Below are 17,992 nucleotides of genomic sequence, written 5' to 3'. Positions count from 1 at the left end.
GATATCTTCTTCTTCTTCTTAATCGGCGTAGTCACCGCTTACGCGATTATAGCCGAGTTAACAACAGCGCGCCAGTCGTTTCTTCTTTTCGCTACGTGGCGCCAATTGAATATTCCAAGCGAAGCCAGGTCCTTCTCCACTTGGTCCTTCCAACGGAGTGGAGGTCTTCCTCTTCCTCTGCTTCCCCCGGCGGGTACTGCGTCGAATACTTTCAGAGCTGGAGTGTTTTCATCCATCCGGGCAACATGACCTAGCCAGCGTAGCCGCTGTCTTTTAATTCGCAGAACTATGTCAATGTCGTCGTATATCTCGTACAGCTCATCGTTCCATCGAATGCGATATTCGCCGTGGAAAATGCGCAAAGGACCATAAATATTTCGCAGAATTTTTCTCTCGAAAACTCGTAACGTCGACTCATATAGCAGGACGGGAATTATGAGCGACTTATAGAGTTTGACTTTTGTACGTCGAGAGAGGACTTTACTTTTCAATTGGCTAATCAGTCCGAAGTAGCACCTGTTGGCAAGAGCAATCCTGCGTAGGATTTCCACGCTGACATTGTTGGTGGTGTTAATACTGGTTCCTAAATAGACGAAATTATCTACAACTTCAAAGTTATGACTATCAACACTGACGTGAGAGCCAAGTTGGGAGTGCGACGGCTGTTTGTTTGTTTCACTGCCAGACCCATTTTTTGTGCATACTTGTCCAGCCAGGAGAAAGCAGAACTAACGGCGCGGGTGTTGAGGCCGATGATATCAATTTCATCGGCATACGCCAGCAGCTGTACACTCTTATATAAGATGGTACCTTCTCTATTTAGTTCTGCAGCTCGAACTATTTTCTCCAGAAGCAAGTTGAAGAAGTCGCACTATAGGGAGTCGCCTTGTCTGAAACCTCGTTTGGTATCGAACGGCTCGGAGGGGTTGGTGTGACTCAACGTCAGTTTACACAGCCGTATTAGTTTTGCGAGGATTACAAATTCAGACATCGCGGCATAAAGGCAGCTCCTCTTCGTGCTGTCGAAAGCAGCTTTGAAATCGACGAAGAGGTGGTGTGTGTCGATTCTCCTTTCACGGGTCTTTTCCAAGATTTGGCGCATGATGAAGATCTGGTCGGTTGTTGATTTTCCAGATCTGAAGCCACACTGATAAGGTCCAATCAGGTTGTTGACGGTGGGCTTTAATCTTTCACACAATACGCTCGATAGAACCTTATATGCGATGTTGAGGAGGCTAATCCCACGGTAGTTGGCGCAGATTGTGGGGTCACCTTTTTTATGGATTGGGCATAGCACATTTACATTCCAATCGTTGGGCATGCTTTCGTCCGACCATATTTTACAAAGAAGCTGATGCATGCTCCTTATAAGTTCTTCGCCGCCGTGTTTGAATAGCTCGGCCGGCAATCCATCGGCCCCGCCGCTTTGTTGTTCTTCAGGCGGGTAACTGCTATTCGAACTTCTTCATGGTCGGGCAATGGAACGTCTGATCCATCGTCATCGATTGGGGAATCGGGTTCGCCTTCTCCTGGCGTTGTGCGTTCACTGCCATTCAGTAGGCTGGAGAAGTGTTCCCTCTGTATTTTAAGTATGCTCTGGGCATCGGTGACTAGATCACCTTTGGGGGTTCTACAAGAGTATGCTCCGGTCTTGAAACCTTCTGTAAGCCGCCGCATTTTTTCGTAGAATTTTCGAGCATTACCCCTGTCGGCCAGCTTTTCAAGCTCTTCGTACTCACGCATTTCAGCTGCTTTCTTTTTCTGTCTGCAAATGCGTCTCGCTTCCCTTTTCAACTCTCGGCATCTATCCCATCCCGCACGTGTGTTTTCTCTTCGCTGCGACACGGCACTCCTCGTCGTACCAGCTGTTCTTTTGCACTTTCCGAAAACCAATGGTTTCGGTTGCAGCTGTACGTAAGGAGTTCGAAATGCCGTCCCACAGTTCCCTTATGCCGAGTGGTTGACGAGTGCTCTCAGGGAGCAGGATTGCAAGCCGAGTAGAAAATCGTTCGCCTGTCTGTTGTGATTGCAGCTTCTCGACGTCGAACCCTCCTTGTGTTTGTTGGCGTGCGTTTTCTGCTGCACAGAGGCGGGTGCGAATCTTGGCTGCAACAAGATAGTGGTCCGAGTCGATGTTAGAACCTCGGCGCGCACGCACATCTAAAACACTGGAGACGTGTCTTCCGTCTATCACAACATGATCGATCTGGTTGGTGCCTTTTCGATCCGGAGACAGCCAGATAGCATGATGTATCTTCTTATGCTGGAATCTAGTACTACAGATAACCATATTTCGGGCCCCGGCGAAGTCGATCAGCCTCCACCCATTTGGGGATGTTTCGTCGTGGAGGCTGAATTTACCGACCGTAGTGCCAAAGATACCTTCTTTGCCCACGCTGGCGTTAAAGTCGCCAAGCACGATTTTGACATCGTGGCGGGGGCAGCTCTCATGAGCGCGTTCCAAGCGCTCATAGAAGGCATCTTTGATCACATCGTCTTTCTCTTCCGTCGGGGCGTGGGCGCAAATCAGCGATATGTTGAAGAACCTCGCTTTGTTGCGGATTGTGGCTAGACGTTCATTCACCGGAGTGAATGATAGTACTCGGCGACGGAGTCTCTCTCCCACCGCGAATCCAACACCAAACTTGCGCTCCTTTATAAGGCCACTGTAGTAAATGTCACAAGGACCTACTCGTCTCTGTCCTTGTCCCGTCCATCGCATTTCTTGGACGGCGGTGATGTCAGCAGCGACACGTTCCCAATTAAGGGTCCGGACATTCCAGGTGCATGCCCTCAAATCGTAGTCCTTATTTCGTTTGTCATGGTCGTCATCAAAAGGGGGGTCTCTCATCCGAAGCTGTTTCGTCTTGTTCATTGGTACTGATTTTTACGTGGCGGGTCGCAAGCCCAGCGCACAACCTTATGTAGGGGATGTTTCGCCTTCTCACATTAGCTCGCCTTCGAACGGATATTCTTACGCTACCCAGAGGATACTTGGTCAAAAACCGGAAGTAGTGAGCTGCTTGAGCCATGTGTAAAAGAATCGTTTCTGGCCACTCCCAAGTGAATGGCTATCAGAGAAATTTCCTCACTGGCGCGAACTTCTACACATGACTCCATCCTCCAGATATCAGTGCAAGAAAATTCATCAAGCTACTTGGCGGCCTCCGGAGAAAAAAGTTCGTGACCAGTTCGATCATGTAGTGAGAGATGGACGACGTTTCTCCAGGGTTATTTGCGTGCGTACGCTACGAGGAGCTAACATCGACATGGAAAAAATTTCCCGAAAATGTCGAGAATTCGGCTGAAAAAGTGACATTTTCAGTTGAGAATAAATTTTGGATGCAAACAGATCTCTACAAATATTTTGTTGGGTTAGTGTTGACACAAATGTCCAAGATCGATGTAAAACGATTTAATCGACCAGTGCTTGACCCCAGAGACATCTATTGGAAAACGGCGGAAGCAAAGTTGTAGACCAACAGTTTTGGTTGAAACAATTTCAAATATTTGAAATCAATTATAGTAGCCTAGAATTAACTACAGATGTGCTTATATACCAGTGAAATAGTTTCATATACCACTTCTTCGATCGTTGATTAACTTTATATAGTTCCATCAACATCTCCAAAAGATCTACTCTTCCCATGTGTTTAATATACTATTTTTCTTATGCATTCCAACGTCTGCAGTCTCCAATTGGTTCAATTCGCACATAAGACGATATCAATTGATTTGCTATTAAACCAACGTACACTTATAAAATTGTGACTGATTTTGCATTTATTGTCATAAGAGCCTCTTCCACGTGTTTTCAGGTCAACTCCCGCATAAGTGGATATCAATTGATTTGCTATTAAACCAACGCACACTTATAAAATTGTGACTGATTTTACATATGTATATTGTCATAAGACCTCTTCTACGTGTTTTCAAGTCAGAATCTGAAATAGGTTACAAATTCCAATCCGATTCCTTCGCAAGGTGCCAGATCAAAATATTCCCATTTCTTTAAAAGCTACAAGAAAGCTTATAGTAGTGAACCAGTTGAAAAAATGGAGCTCAAGACTTTGGTGCTTTGAAAGATTTTTGGTTCAATAAATGACTATTTCTGAATAAATACCCAAAGACGGACATGCCCCCCACCAAGGTTGTGGGCAAAATCATAAGCCATTTCACACGATCCTGCGCGTGTGAATATTTTCACCCCCCACTTTGCTTTGGACTTTGCGGGATTATACTGTTTAAATTCTATCGACCTGTAACGCATAAAAGACTTGAGTAAAGTAGAACAACAGATACTTTTCACTCACACTTCTCAATTTTAATTTGGGGAATTCTTGAATGCCGAGATAAAGCAAAACTTCAATAAAGTACCTTATTCCTTTGTGGGTGCAGTAGAGTTCAATATCAAATTTTTTAAGGCTAAACATATTGCTTTGTTTCATGATTTTTATACTCTACTGGAGATTTTAGTATTTCCACTGGGAAGATTAAATCAAGTTTTTAAAGATTGTCAGTAACGTTAAATGCCTTTGACCTATAACTATCTATAACTTAGAGAAATCATACAAACTTTTTCGATGTAATTTGGCTCCTTCTGTTCTTTCAAGCATTCGCCAGTATCTTCACAAATTTCTTCCAAAAGTTCAATTTTAATGTTCTCTGCGCTTTCAACAATGCCTTCCAAATTTTGCCGAAATATCACCGAAACATCTTCTACATCATACCCAATGTTTTCATCACTCGAAACATCCCAATCAAACTGAAAAATGTTGTTAATATCACTTTGAGATAAACCTTATATATAGCAGACGTTTGCATTTTATCATTCACAAATAAGTATGCAATGGTGTTGCTGTATTATTTTAAAGAAAACTAAAAACGAAAAGATGACGAAGGGAGGTGAAGGGATGTCGAAATCGAGTGACGAGGCCGATAGGGCACGTCTTGAAACGAAGAGACCAGAACCAGCGGTTAAACGGCAAAGGTCGCATGAGGGAGAAACCCGCTAAAAGCGCTGGTGCAAGACTACTTGGTGTGATCGACCGCAGCAACGAGGACGGTCACATCTCCCATGAAGAGTGGAAGAGAGTAGCGGCGGCTGTCTCTTCAGTCTTCCTCAAGGTGGTTAAGGGAAACCCTGTGCCATCCCCGAAATGTGTAAGTGCCGGGTGGCACCATGGGCTGCAAAAGCTGACTAGATTTGCCTACGAAAGATCGGCCATCTTATATAAGGAGGCAGTCTCTCTGGTGGGGGAGGTTTGGAAGGGAGTCAGACTGGAGGCTGTGGACAAAGGGGATCTTCCTCTTCGCCCTAGGGCTCACATCTGGCTGCCAGCCGAACCTTCCATTGCGAAGGAGATCGAGGAAATCCTCAGGTATTGCAACCCCTCACTTCCCATGCATGGCTGCAGGGTTATAAGGTTGGAGAGAACCGATGAACCATATTGGAAGGATGGATGCTTAACGCGGAATCCATCGGTCCTCTCAGCAAAACCAAGGGAGCCATCACCTATGGGTTCGAAATGGTAGTGCTGAAAGTACTCCCGACGGATACCAGGGCTGATGGTACCCAAGCTGCAGATGCGGCGGAGAAAGCAGACGGCGTTACTGATGGTCAAACGACCATGGAAAACGACCAAAACATCACGGAGGTGACGAGTTCTGGAGGCGGTTCGTCGAACGGCGACTCCGTCTTCAGCCTCGAACAATTGCTTGAGGAGGTGAGGGGCGACCACGACATGGGCGCTGAACTTGCGTTACTAGGGGAGAGTCTGAAGGATGAAATTCCTCCAGATTAACCTCAAACACGCAAAGGCGACCTCCTCCAATCTACTGCTTCATCTAAAGTACGACGAAGCCGAAGTCGTCCTAATCCAGGAGCCGTGGCTAACTGGTAACAGGATCTCTGGATTGAGGACGAAGAGCCATAAGCTGCTGGCGACCAAAGATGCAGGTAGAAATAGAGCCTGTATGCTGGTCAGAAACGAACTAACGGTATTTCTTTTACCTAATTTCAGCAACGCTGACGTAGTTACAGTAAAACTGGAGTGCGACAGCGGGAATTTCCGGCTCATATCCGCGTATATGCCTCACGATGATGAGGTGGAGCCGCCTACCGCATTGCTAAGGAGGACCTTGGCTGAAGCGTCCCGAAATGGTGCCGGTGTCATCATCGGTTCGGACGCCAACTCGCGACATTCGATCTCGGGGAGCTCGAATACTAACACTAGAGGTGAGTCGCTTTTTGATTTTATTGTTAGCGAAAATCTTCGCATCTGCAATAGGGGAAATTCTCCAACTTTTGTGACCGCAGGTAGGGAAGAAATTTTCGACCTCACCCTAGCCTCACACGGGATTGCACCGCTGATATCAAACTGGAGGGTTCTCGATGACCATTCCATTTCTGATCATATGTATATCGGGTTTAGTCTAGCCGGAGAAGGTCCGCCTAGAAAATCTTTCAGAAATCCCAGGAAGACGGACTGGGAAGGTTACCGCAGAAGGCCTCGGCAAACCCTCCCACGCGCACGGGGGGTGGATGCGGCCACCACCGAAGGGCAAAGGGAAATCTCATTGGTGGACTTTGGAACTCTCCGAAATTATGGCGTCCTGCTGACGCTTATTGAACAAGGCCCGCAGGAAAGGGTTATCTAAAGATTGGGTCCTGTATAAAACAGGACTTTCGATATACAAGTCCGAGCTAAGAAGGCTAAGAGGATCTCGTGGAAGAGCTGCTGCGAAAAAGTGGAGGGCTGCCACGAGTCCTCTAGATTCAGGCGCATCCTTTCAGGCCCCTCAGCCTCTCCTCCTTTTTACTAAAAACATTGGAGAGACTGCTGGACTGGTATCTGAGAAGGCGCATTCCGAGAGACCATCTATCAGGAGCACAACATTCCAATCGTAAAGAACGGTCAGTGGACACTGCCCTACACACCATCGTGTCGTGGCTTGAGGAAGCAATTGAGGCCAAGGACTTCGCTCTTGAGACCTTCCTTGATATTGAGGGTGCTTTCAACAACGTCTTGTCGGAGGCAGTCATAACTGTTCTAGACGGTCTTGGGGTTGAATCGAAACTCAAGCACCTCATTTTCAGTCTTCTGTGCGATAGAATGGTCGAAACAGAATGGGGCAGCGCGAGCGCGAGGCGGAGTGTGAGCAGGGGATCCCCTCAGGGGGGAGTTCTTTCTCCTCTTCTATGGATGCTTGTCGTTAACGGCCTCTCAAAATGCTAGAGGATCTTGACTGTCAGGTAATTGCCTATGCAGACGATGTAGCACTTATGGTGAAAGGAAAGTTTCCAAGCACCGTGTATGAGTTGACGCAGGGATATCTCAGCGTTGTAACAAAATGGGCGATCGGAAGAGGACTCGCCATCAATCCAAATAAAACAGAAATGGTTTTATTTTGTAGAAAATACAAGATCCCTGCAAATGGGAGGTATTCGCCTGCAACCGACGGATACAATAAAGTATTTAGGGCTCATCCTGGATAAGAAGCTTTCATGGAAACCGAATATAGAGGAGAGACCAAAAGGGCATCGATTGCCCTATACTCCTGTAGAGAGCTATTGGCAAGAAGTGGGGCCTCTCGCCGAAGGTGAGAGTCTGGGTATATGACAGCATAGTCAAGGCCGTAATGGTCTATGAAGTCTTTATGTGGTGGAGGGCTTTACAGAAGACCACACTTGCAAAGAAACTTGAGAGCGTTCAACGAATTGCGCTCATCAGTATGTGCGCTGCATTAAGGTCCACCCCAACCATTGCACTTAATGCAATTCTAAACATAACGCCGGTGGACAGCGCGAAAGTGGCTATTAGGCTCAGGGAATCTGGGTTCCTAAAGAAACTTGAATCTGAAAACTCAGATATCCTCACAAGCTTTGACAGCATACCGCATCATCTGGATCATGGAGTCGCCATATCGAACTCCGAAGGCTCCTTCTCTTCCCATATACCGACGAGGAAGTTATGGTTGGGAGGAAGCCGTTGGAAGGGAAGGGGCAGTAATCTTCTTTACGGATGGGTCAGGAGCTCTCCATCAAATCCATCTTCAGACTTCCCGACTATTGCAGTGTCTTCCAGGCTGAAGTTGCAGCTATCAAGGTAGCAGCAGATTTGCTGCTCTGGAAAGTGTTCTCCTTCAGAGAAGTGACCATTCACTCAGATAGCGGAGCGGCGATACTAGCCTTGAACTCATTCACAGTGCATTCAGAGTTGGTCGAAGAGTGTCTGGCGTCACAGTATCTGCTGGCAAGAGCGTTTATTTATCGGTAGAATGGGAACGGGTCAGTGCTGGGCCTCGCGGATGCTTCGTCAACGCTGCGCCAACATTGGTACTTGCGCGATCGCAAAATCCTTTTGGTCCAAGATAGATCGTAGGAGATCTAGAGATCTCTTTGCCCTGAGTAAGGCTAGCCTCTCATTAGTGGTGGGGCTCTTGACGGGCCACTGCCCTATTGGCATACATGCTGTAAGACTGGGTAGAAACTAGCCAGCACTTCCTTCTTGACTGTTCCGCGTTTGGGAGATCAAGACTTAGATACTTGGGGCACATACCTTCAGACATCCCACCGAACTGGCGGGCGTAGAAATTAAGCGCCTTTGCAAATTTGTATTGGCTACTAAGCGTTTTGACGATCTTTAAGTCCGAACACGGGAGTTCTATTTTCAATGGCTTCACAAAGGACTACATCTATTAGTCCACGTGCGATTCCTGATCAGCCATCTAACCTAACCTAACCTAACCTGGCTATCTCTGGATCGGAAAACCACCAACCAAATCGATTATGTTGTGATAGACGGAAGACAAGTCTCGCGTATTTAGACTTCGCACCCACCTCTGTGCAGCAAAAAACGCACGTCAACAAACACAAGGAAGGTTCGACGTCGAGAAGCTGCAATAACAACAGACGGCAGAACGATTTTCTACTCGACTTACACTCCTGCGCTCTAAAATCACTCGTCAACACTATAAGGGAACTGTATGATGGCATTTCAAGCTCCTTACGTACAGCTGCAACCGAATCCATTAGTTTTCGGAGAATGCAAAAGTACGATGAGGAGTGCCGTGACGCAGCGGAAAGAAAACAGACTGCCTAACTGGTATAGTTACGATCGACCACAACACGTGCAAATGAGGTTTCAAACAAGAGGACTCCAATGCACTGCAGGAGAAAATATATCGAGCTGCCGCAATATATAGGGTAATAACTGCAACAACAAATCGAAATCCAACGCAACAGGTGCTACTTTGAACTGAGTAAGGATTTGTATACGCCAGTAAAGAAGAAGAAGAGCTACATATATACGGGAATAAGTCCAAAAAAAAATAGAACACATATATGACCGAACTGAGTCGCTCCATTTGTGAACTCTCGTTAGTTGACTCGATAAGTTTCGTATCTTCAAATTGTGAATAAAACACAAGCTCAGAAAAGCAAAACGCAACTTGTAGCGTTTATTCTGAGATCAAATGGAGAGAGTAAGTGGCATGACAAAACTAAAAAAATGTTTATCGAATAATATGCAGACGGCACTAATGGTTGACAGCCAAAGTTGTAGGGCACTGAATATGGAGAATTCAATAAAAATATTCCAAGATACCCATTTCCTGCGATCGTACACGATATTTTTTCAACCTGTCTTATCACCACGGAAGTATGACGATATGGTGTTAACCTAAGCAATTGTTATCAAACTATTTGGTAGTTTTAGGCTTTTAGAATGCAAAAGTACGTTGCCTCAGTCCATTCAGCTCTTTCAAGGGTTGTTTGAAACAGGTGGTCCTAGAGGAACATCTCAGGTACTGCAACACATGGCATACCATAAAGTTACTGTGGGATAGTGCTGATGGTGGACAGACCTAAGAGCTTCTATAAAAGGGAGCTTAGCACCATTTTGAAAGTCATCACGGGGCACCTACCCTTAAGATCCCACCTTCAGAAAATGGGAAAAGTGAACTCAGCGGTATGCAGGGCAACGCGGAGTATGATGAAACGCCTGTGCAAGTACCCAGCCTTTAGCTGGATGAGAAAGAACATATTCCACAGCTCCTAATACTCTAACTTAGGGAACATTAAGCAGCTGGGTGGAAAAGAATCAGGTTATTTAACAAATCCTGTGAATCCTGAAATTGGTTACCTCCCGACTCAATAAATAAAACGTTAAAATGAATGAGAATGCCGCCTACCGGCTTTGAGTGTTATATATTTATGTATTAATTTTTTAAATTATTTATTTACTGCTTAGTTGTAACAATCTCTTATATACTATGTTCTGCTTATATATGTACTTATTTCGAATAGTTATAATCAAAAATATTAAACTCGAGTATCAACATGTTGCGAGAGTATACAAATTTGCTTAAAAATTAATATTCGTTTTGGGGTATCTGTCTAGCTCAAACTCTATATCGATTTCATTACTACTCACATATCGATCAATGAATTCTGCGTAAATTCCATAAGAACAACGAAATGCACTAAAACTGCGTTATGGAGCTTGGTACTTTGGGAACCAAATTCAGCAATTCGTTTCTATTTCTCCTAAAACTAAAGGATTGATACCGGACGATGCCAATGGGGCCACACTCTTCATGAAGCTTAATGCTGACGTTGTTTTCAGCGAGTTAACTCGCTTTTAGTAATTTCCATCATGATCTGGGTTTGGGAGGCAAACGTAGCTAGTATCCAATTTTAACACTGCATAAAATTTTAACAGCATGTTTGGTTGATATAAGTTTATTAGCTCATGAAATGGTATGTACACGAAACCATTGAGGGCGGGGAACAGCTCCCTTTGCAAACATTGTTATCGTGATGCTTATTATAAATATTATACATACCTAGTAATAGCACTTTATGATACGTGCCGTCGATGTGGAGTTATCCACGAGCAGAGACAGCGTAAGGCTTGGGCCTCGCGCCTCAAAAATTTTTATGCATTGCCACTAATCACAATTGACCGAAAACGTATGAAGTGTCATAAATATGGTAGTCAAGATATTATATAAAACTACAAATTGGTACAGGAGATCGCAGTAGCAAGGCGCACTTGTGAGAAAAAAAGTTTTAAAAAGTGAGCGTGCCCACGCCTCTAATAACGTCAGATACATTAAATGTTACCACCGAAATGGTAAGGAAAGGGTTTATAAGAGCCGTTGTACGATGAGACCCGACAGACCGATTTCGACAAAATTTAGTAGGACTTAGCATCGCTTTCATATTCTTATGCCATAGTGTGAAAATGAGCGAAATCGCACCACAACCACGCCTCCTTCCCATGTAACACAATTGAAGAATTCTAAAGCTTTTTGAACAAAAAAAAAAAACAAATTAACTGGAGGCGCGATTTACTTAAAACGTGCAAATTGCCTGTGCCTAAGGGAATTTAAAAACTGTCGGTTAGGAAAACGTCCGTTCGCGATTATGAGTTTTGTAGAATTGAATTCTTTATTACACGAATTTCATGATTTAGCCTAAAATTTAATATAACGGCTTAAACTATTGGAGAGTATATATATAGTTAAGTTGTAATCAATCTTTATTTGAGTTCTGCGCTTTTAAACTATTTTTTGTCGTTACAATATAAAGTTTATAACCTAATACAATCCAATGACGAGTGAAGTGGGAGATAAAATAATGTTTAAGGAGAAATTAATAAATAAGATAATGAGAAATAGAGATATTGAAGGTTAAGTGTTGGAACGCGAATGAAATATAATGTATAAGGTGTGGTGAATAAATGGATAGATAAGACCTCCACCCTCAAGAAATTTGCGTCCCTGCAAATTCTTAATATAAGATTTTTAAATCATTTTCCATAAGTTTCTTGAATTAATTAATAATTGTGTTTAACATCTTTTTATTAATTTTTCATAAGTTTCTTAAAATAATTAATAACATTGTGGAACATTTTTGGAATTATTGTCTGGGGGGTGAGGAATTCCAAGTCAGGGTGATGGTACTAAGTCAGTATAGTAAAACCCTCAAAGGGTTTGGCGTTCGTATGTGTCAGTTTTTTTTATGACTGTAGGAGCCCAATAATAAATTACTGTCCAGTTAACAAATTGATTTTTATTTAATTTAAGTTTCACATATAATTTAATTTTACTCTTAACACTCCTAATGCTTTACTAATAATGTCTTAATGTTATGCTAGCACCGGTTTTTATCCCTTCTTGTGCCTAATTTTCTCATTAGCTATGTAAGCTTGTGCGTATAAATTAACACGAAACATATTCATAATTATAGCTGACGCTAATATTTTAATAACAAATATAGCTGAGCTAATATTTCGCAATCAGAAATAAAGTTATAGCTGACAGTAATATTTTCGTCAACAACAGGAAGCGAACATCCGCCACGAGCCGCAAATGTGCAATTCCACAGAACTGCAAGTTACGGGACAGGTAGATTAAGGTTACTTTTAGCTTAAGAAAGAATATGTAAGTCAGTTGCAATTTAAAGTTTAATAAAGAAGGTCATACGGACCCAATTAAAAAAAAACCACTTTTTTTCGGAGCTCTAGCAAAAAGCCCGATAACTGGCCCCCGAGCAATGTGTTAAACAAGCAACTCACAAAAGTATCATAAGCCGAGCAATGTGTTAAACAAGCAACTCACAAAAGTACCATAAGCAGTACGGAAAGCAAGCAGCGGAACTGACATTCTGGCATCGAGGGAGTGAAAGAGTGCGCCCAAGTACCGAGAGGAAAAAGGACAACTGCACGGTCACCGGCCATGGAAGGGAAGATATCAGCTTAGGAATAAGTTAAGCTATTTAAATTTAATAATGAAGAATATAAAAAAAAAAAATGAACATTTTTTGAAAATTAATAATTTAGAAATATATAAACAAAGTTTTTGGAAAGAAAAAAAAGGAACTTATAAGATAAAATTAATAATTTAAAAATATTTAAAAAATTTTTTTTGGAAAACAAAGTAAATGGTTTAAAGAAAGTTTTAAGAGTTCCAATAAGAGAATTATTATTTATTTTACAAATAATAAACGGGCTCGTACAGCCAATAACACAGGTCAACAAAAAAAATATTTTTTTTTGGGTTTCTGTTCTAATGTTTTGATTCTGATTCTAGACATTGAAAAACACTTAAATATTAATCTTTAGTTCTTTAAGTTTGCTTTTGGCTGATCTACATCGATAAGTATATTTGGGGTTTAATACGAGAGAGCTCATATGAGCATAAAAGAAATACAAAAAATATGCACTTTTAGACAGTAATTTCTTGTTATTTTACATTTATATATTATTGTTTATCACACAGCTTGAATAAAAACCACTCTTGGATCTAAAAAAAAGTTTTCTAATTATAATCTATAGTGAAATTGTAGAAAAAATATATAAATCAGTAATTTCTGCTTAAAAATCATAAAATTGCTCTAATTTCTACGAAAGCAAACTTTAACCGGAAAAATAATGTTTTTCCTTATTTTTGTCATAGGAGAAACTAAAATTTAACATGTGGATGTCAGACCCAAAAATCGTGTTGACCTGTGTAATAAATAATAATACAATGCTGCGATTCACCACCTACGGGGGGACCCTCCAGCTTATAGCATACAAAATTTTCTGCGATTCACCACTAAACGGACCCTCCAGAGAATTATAAACCACAAAGAAAAATAAAAAAGGGCTTGTACAGCCAATAACATATAAAGTTAAATACAACTCCCGTTGCACCAACAAGACCTTCCGGTTCTGGCACCCAAATTTCGCCAGAATTGGCACATTTAGTTAAAAACGTTGTAACTCAGATGTTACAGACGGACGGACAAAGCATAATACAAAGTATTTTGAATAATGGTACGAACCAGAACATTAGGGATCAAACTATAGACGAAAGATACAGAGACAACATGAACGAAATGGACAAAATTCCCGACGTAGTGCGATCACTACGAGAATTTTCAGGGAACGCTTCGGAGTTTACCTCCTGGAAAAAGAGTGTCGAGCGGATTCTGAGGATATATGAACCCTCGAAAGGCACAACAAGATATTTCAGAATTTTAAATGTAATTAGAAACAAAATTATAGGGAAAGCGGACATAGCACTAGAGTCGTATAACACGCCTTTAGATTGGACTGCAATATCTCGTTGTCTAACTACCCATTATGCAGACAAAAGAGACAAACTTTAGAGTATCAAATGACTTGTCTTATACAGGGAAGACTAACGATTATCGAATTTTACCAAAAAGTGTATTCGCACCTATCATTAATCCTCAACAAAATTGGTTGTATGGAAGTAGGAGAGGAAGCAATACATCTTCTTACGGAAAACTACCGTGCTAAAGCCCTTGACACGTTTGTCAGAGGACTTTCGGGTGACCTTCCTAGGCTTATCGGCATCAGAGAACCAAAAAGCCTACCAGAAGCTCTTCACCTTTGCCTGAAATTAGAAAATCAAAACTTTAGAGCAAATCACGCCAACAATCAATTTCCTAGACAACAATTCCCACAACAGAATTTTTTTCCAAATTTTAACGGTATTCCCAAAATCCAGTTAACCAACAACATGGTTTTCATAATCAAAACCCATTTAATCAACCACCAAATAATCCCCTTCCAAGACCACCAAAACCACCTCAACCAATGGACGTAGACGTTAGCTTAAGAACAAATGCTACATATCAATTACGCCAATAGACCAAATCCCAAATTCACTGTCAAACGACCATCAAACCTTTCAAACAAAAATGATCTGCAACCAAAAGTTCAAAGGAATTTTCATATAAACTCAAACTTTGAACCTTACAGCGAACAAAATTATCAATACAACAATGTCTACCAAAACAACGAATACAACTATGACTTTTCCGATACAACACAAACCGACGAAAACGAACAATCACTAGACCTGACAGATGTACATTTTTTAGATTAAACAGCTCTTCGTTACCTTATTTCAACTGCAAAACGAAGAGTGGAGAAATTTTAAAAATCCTAGTCGATACAGGTTCCAATAAAAACTATATTCAATCAAATTTAGTACCAAATCCCAAAGAAAACAATAACCCTTTTTACGCAAATTCAATCGGTGGGAAAATACACATTACCCATCACACTTTTCTAAATCTTTTTAATATTGAAGAATGCAAATTAAAATTTTTTTTGTTACCCACTCTTACAACTTTTCACGCAATTCTTGGAAATGATAGTTTAAAGGAACTATCAGCAATAATACATACTAAAGAGAATTTCATGATCGTCGCAAACAAAAGTAAAATTCAACTCCATCAATATAGAGCCCAAGATGTTCATTCCATTCAAATCCGTGACGAACATATGAATACTTCAGAAAAAAATGAAATTAAACAACTTGTACAAAAACACCGAAACTTATTTTCAGAACCTAATGAAAAACTAACGTACACTACAAAAGTAGTAGCGGAAATTAGAACAAATTCAGATACACCTATCTACTCAAAATCATACCCATATCCTGCCAGTTTAAAACAAGAAGTAGAAAATCAAATAAATAAACTATTAGAGGACGGTATTATCAGAAAATCAAGATCACCATACAATTCACCAATATGGGTTGTACCCAAAAAAGACGATGCATCAGGCGAAAAAAAATTCAGATTAGTTATTGATTACAGAAAACTAAACACAGTTACAACTGCTGACAGATATCCGATACCAGAGATAAATGAAGTACTATCACAATTAGGAGAAAACCGAATATTTTCAGTAATCGACCTAAAAAGCGGTTTCCATCAAATTCCTCTTAAGGAATCTGACGTGGAGAAAACAGCCTTTTCAGTGAACAATGGAAAGTATGAGTTCACAAGATTACCTTTTGGACTGAAGAACGCCCCATCCATATTTCAACGTACATTAGACGATATTCTGAGACAATATATAGGAAAAATATGTTATATCTATATAGACGACATAATAATATTTAGCAAAGATGAAAAATCTTATTCAGAGCATATTGACAACATTTTTGATACACTCCGTAAAGCTAATATGAAAGTACAAGCAGACAAATGCGAATTCTATAAAAACCAAGTAGAATTTTTAGGATTCATAGTTTCTTCTGCTGGTATTTCCACAAACCCATCTAAAGTAAAAAATATTGTAGTTTTTCCATACCCCAAAACACTTAAAGACCTTAGATTATTTCTAGGACTTTCAGGATACTATAGACATTTCATAAAAGATTATGCAAACTTAGCTAAACCTCTCACAACTCTACTTCGTGGTGAAGAAGGTAGAATGTCAAGAAATGTTTCCAAAAAAATCCAAATACAATTAAACAATGACGCTAAAGCAGCATTTAATAAAATAAAATCCACATTGACATCAAAAGACGTCATTTTACAATATACTGATTATAAAAAAGAGTTCGATTTAACAACAGATGCTTCCAAATATGCCAAAGGCGCTGTCTTAGAACAGAATGGGAAACCCATAACCTTTATATATAGGACATTAAGTAAAATCGAATAAAATTATGCAGTTAATGAAAAAGAAATGCTTGCTATTATTTGGGCATTATATACTATTATTTATTATTTCTATGGAACGGCAAAAGTAGTAATCCATACAGACCATCTCACATACGCCTTAAGCAATAAAAACAATAATTCTAAATTAAAACGGTGGAAAGCCATACTCGAAGAATATAATTACGAATTAAGATATAAACCTGATAAAGCCAACATAGTAGCAGATACACTTTCAAGACCATTCGAAATAAATTATTTATCAGTAGCCACACATTCAGATGACAGCTCATCTCACAATCTAATTCCAGCCGTAGAAGTACCCATAAATGTTTTCAAAAACCAACTTTGGATCAATTCAGGAGACGAAGATAGTTACCTATTTAAAATACCACTCCCTACATACCATAGACATGTAATAATTAAACAAACATTTTCCTCAGAAAACCTAATTTCACTTTTTAAACGTTACTTAAACTCTTCGGTGATAAATGGCATATTTACTTCCGAAGAAATAATGGGAATTATTCAACAAATATACGCAATCCATTTTTCCAATTATAAAATTCGATATACTCAGATGAAAGTTGATGAAATTACGAACGAGGACATTCAAAACGAAACAGTATTAAAAGAACACAAACGCGCACATAGAAACCGAGACGAAAATTCAAAACAACTCATACAAAAATATTATTTTTCAAAAATGAAAGCAAAAATAGAAGCAATAATTAAACAATGCAAAATATGTAAAGAAAACAAATACGATCGTCATCCTAATAAATTCCACATTCCACAATATCCTGGAGAAATAGTTCACATTGATATATACAGTACAGAGAAAAATCTTGTACTTACGCCCAAGTTAGATTAATAGAATCAAAAGCAGTAGAGGATATCAGAGAACCCTTGCGACAAATACTTTTTTCCTTCGGTGTACCGAAAACCATAGTTATAGATAATGAAAAATCTTTAAACTCAGCCTCAATACAATTTATGGTCGAAGACCAACTTGGTATTAACATTTTCAAAACACCCCCCTACGCTAGCAAAGTCAATGGACAAGTCGAAAGATTTCACTCCACACTTTCTGAAATTATGCGTTGTCTTCAAACCGAACGCACCCACCGCTCATTTCAAGAACTTTTAGATCGTTGAACCTACGAATATAATTATTCAATACATTCTACAACCAGAAAAAGACCAATAGAAACTTTTTTTGGAAGACGCGTTTCAATAGACCCACAGCAATATGAAAACTCAAGACGAGAAAATATCGAGATACTAAGAAAACAACAGATGAAAGACTTAGAAATTCACAATAAAACTAGAAATCCAATAAAAACCTACGCCCCAGGAGAAATAATATATGTTAAAATAAATAAACGAACAGGCTCGAAACTAACAGCAAGATATAGAAAAGAAATTGTAAAAGAAGACAAATCCAGTGTCGTAATCACAGAAAAAGGACGAACAGTACACAAAAGCAATATCAAGACCTAGCTACATATCATT

The 17,992-nt window shown here is 40.5% G+C and overlaps 1 pseudogene; it reads left to right on the top strand.

The window, feature by feature from the left end:
* Nucleotides 1-5,528: 5,528 nt before the first annotated feature.
* Nucleotides 5,529-14,878, top strand: LOC120768689 (annotated as a pseudogene).
* The last annotated feature ends 3,114 nt before the right edge of the window (nucleotides 14,879-17,992 follow it).

This window comes from Bactrocera tryoni, chromosome 2 (genome assembly GCF_016617805.1).
Source record: "Bactrocera tryoni isolate S06 chromosome 2, CSIRO_BtryS06_freeze2, whole genome shotgun sequence".
NCBI lineage: Eukaryota > Metazoa > Arthropoda > Insecta > Diptera > Tephritidae > Bactrocera > Bactrocera tryoni.
This window is presented reverse-complemented; position numbering and strand designations above follow the sequence as displayed.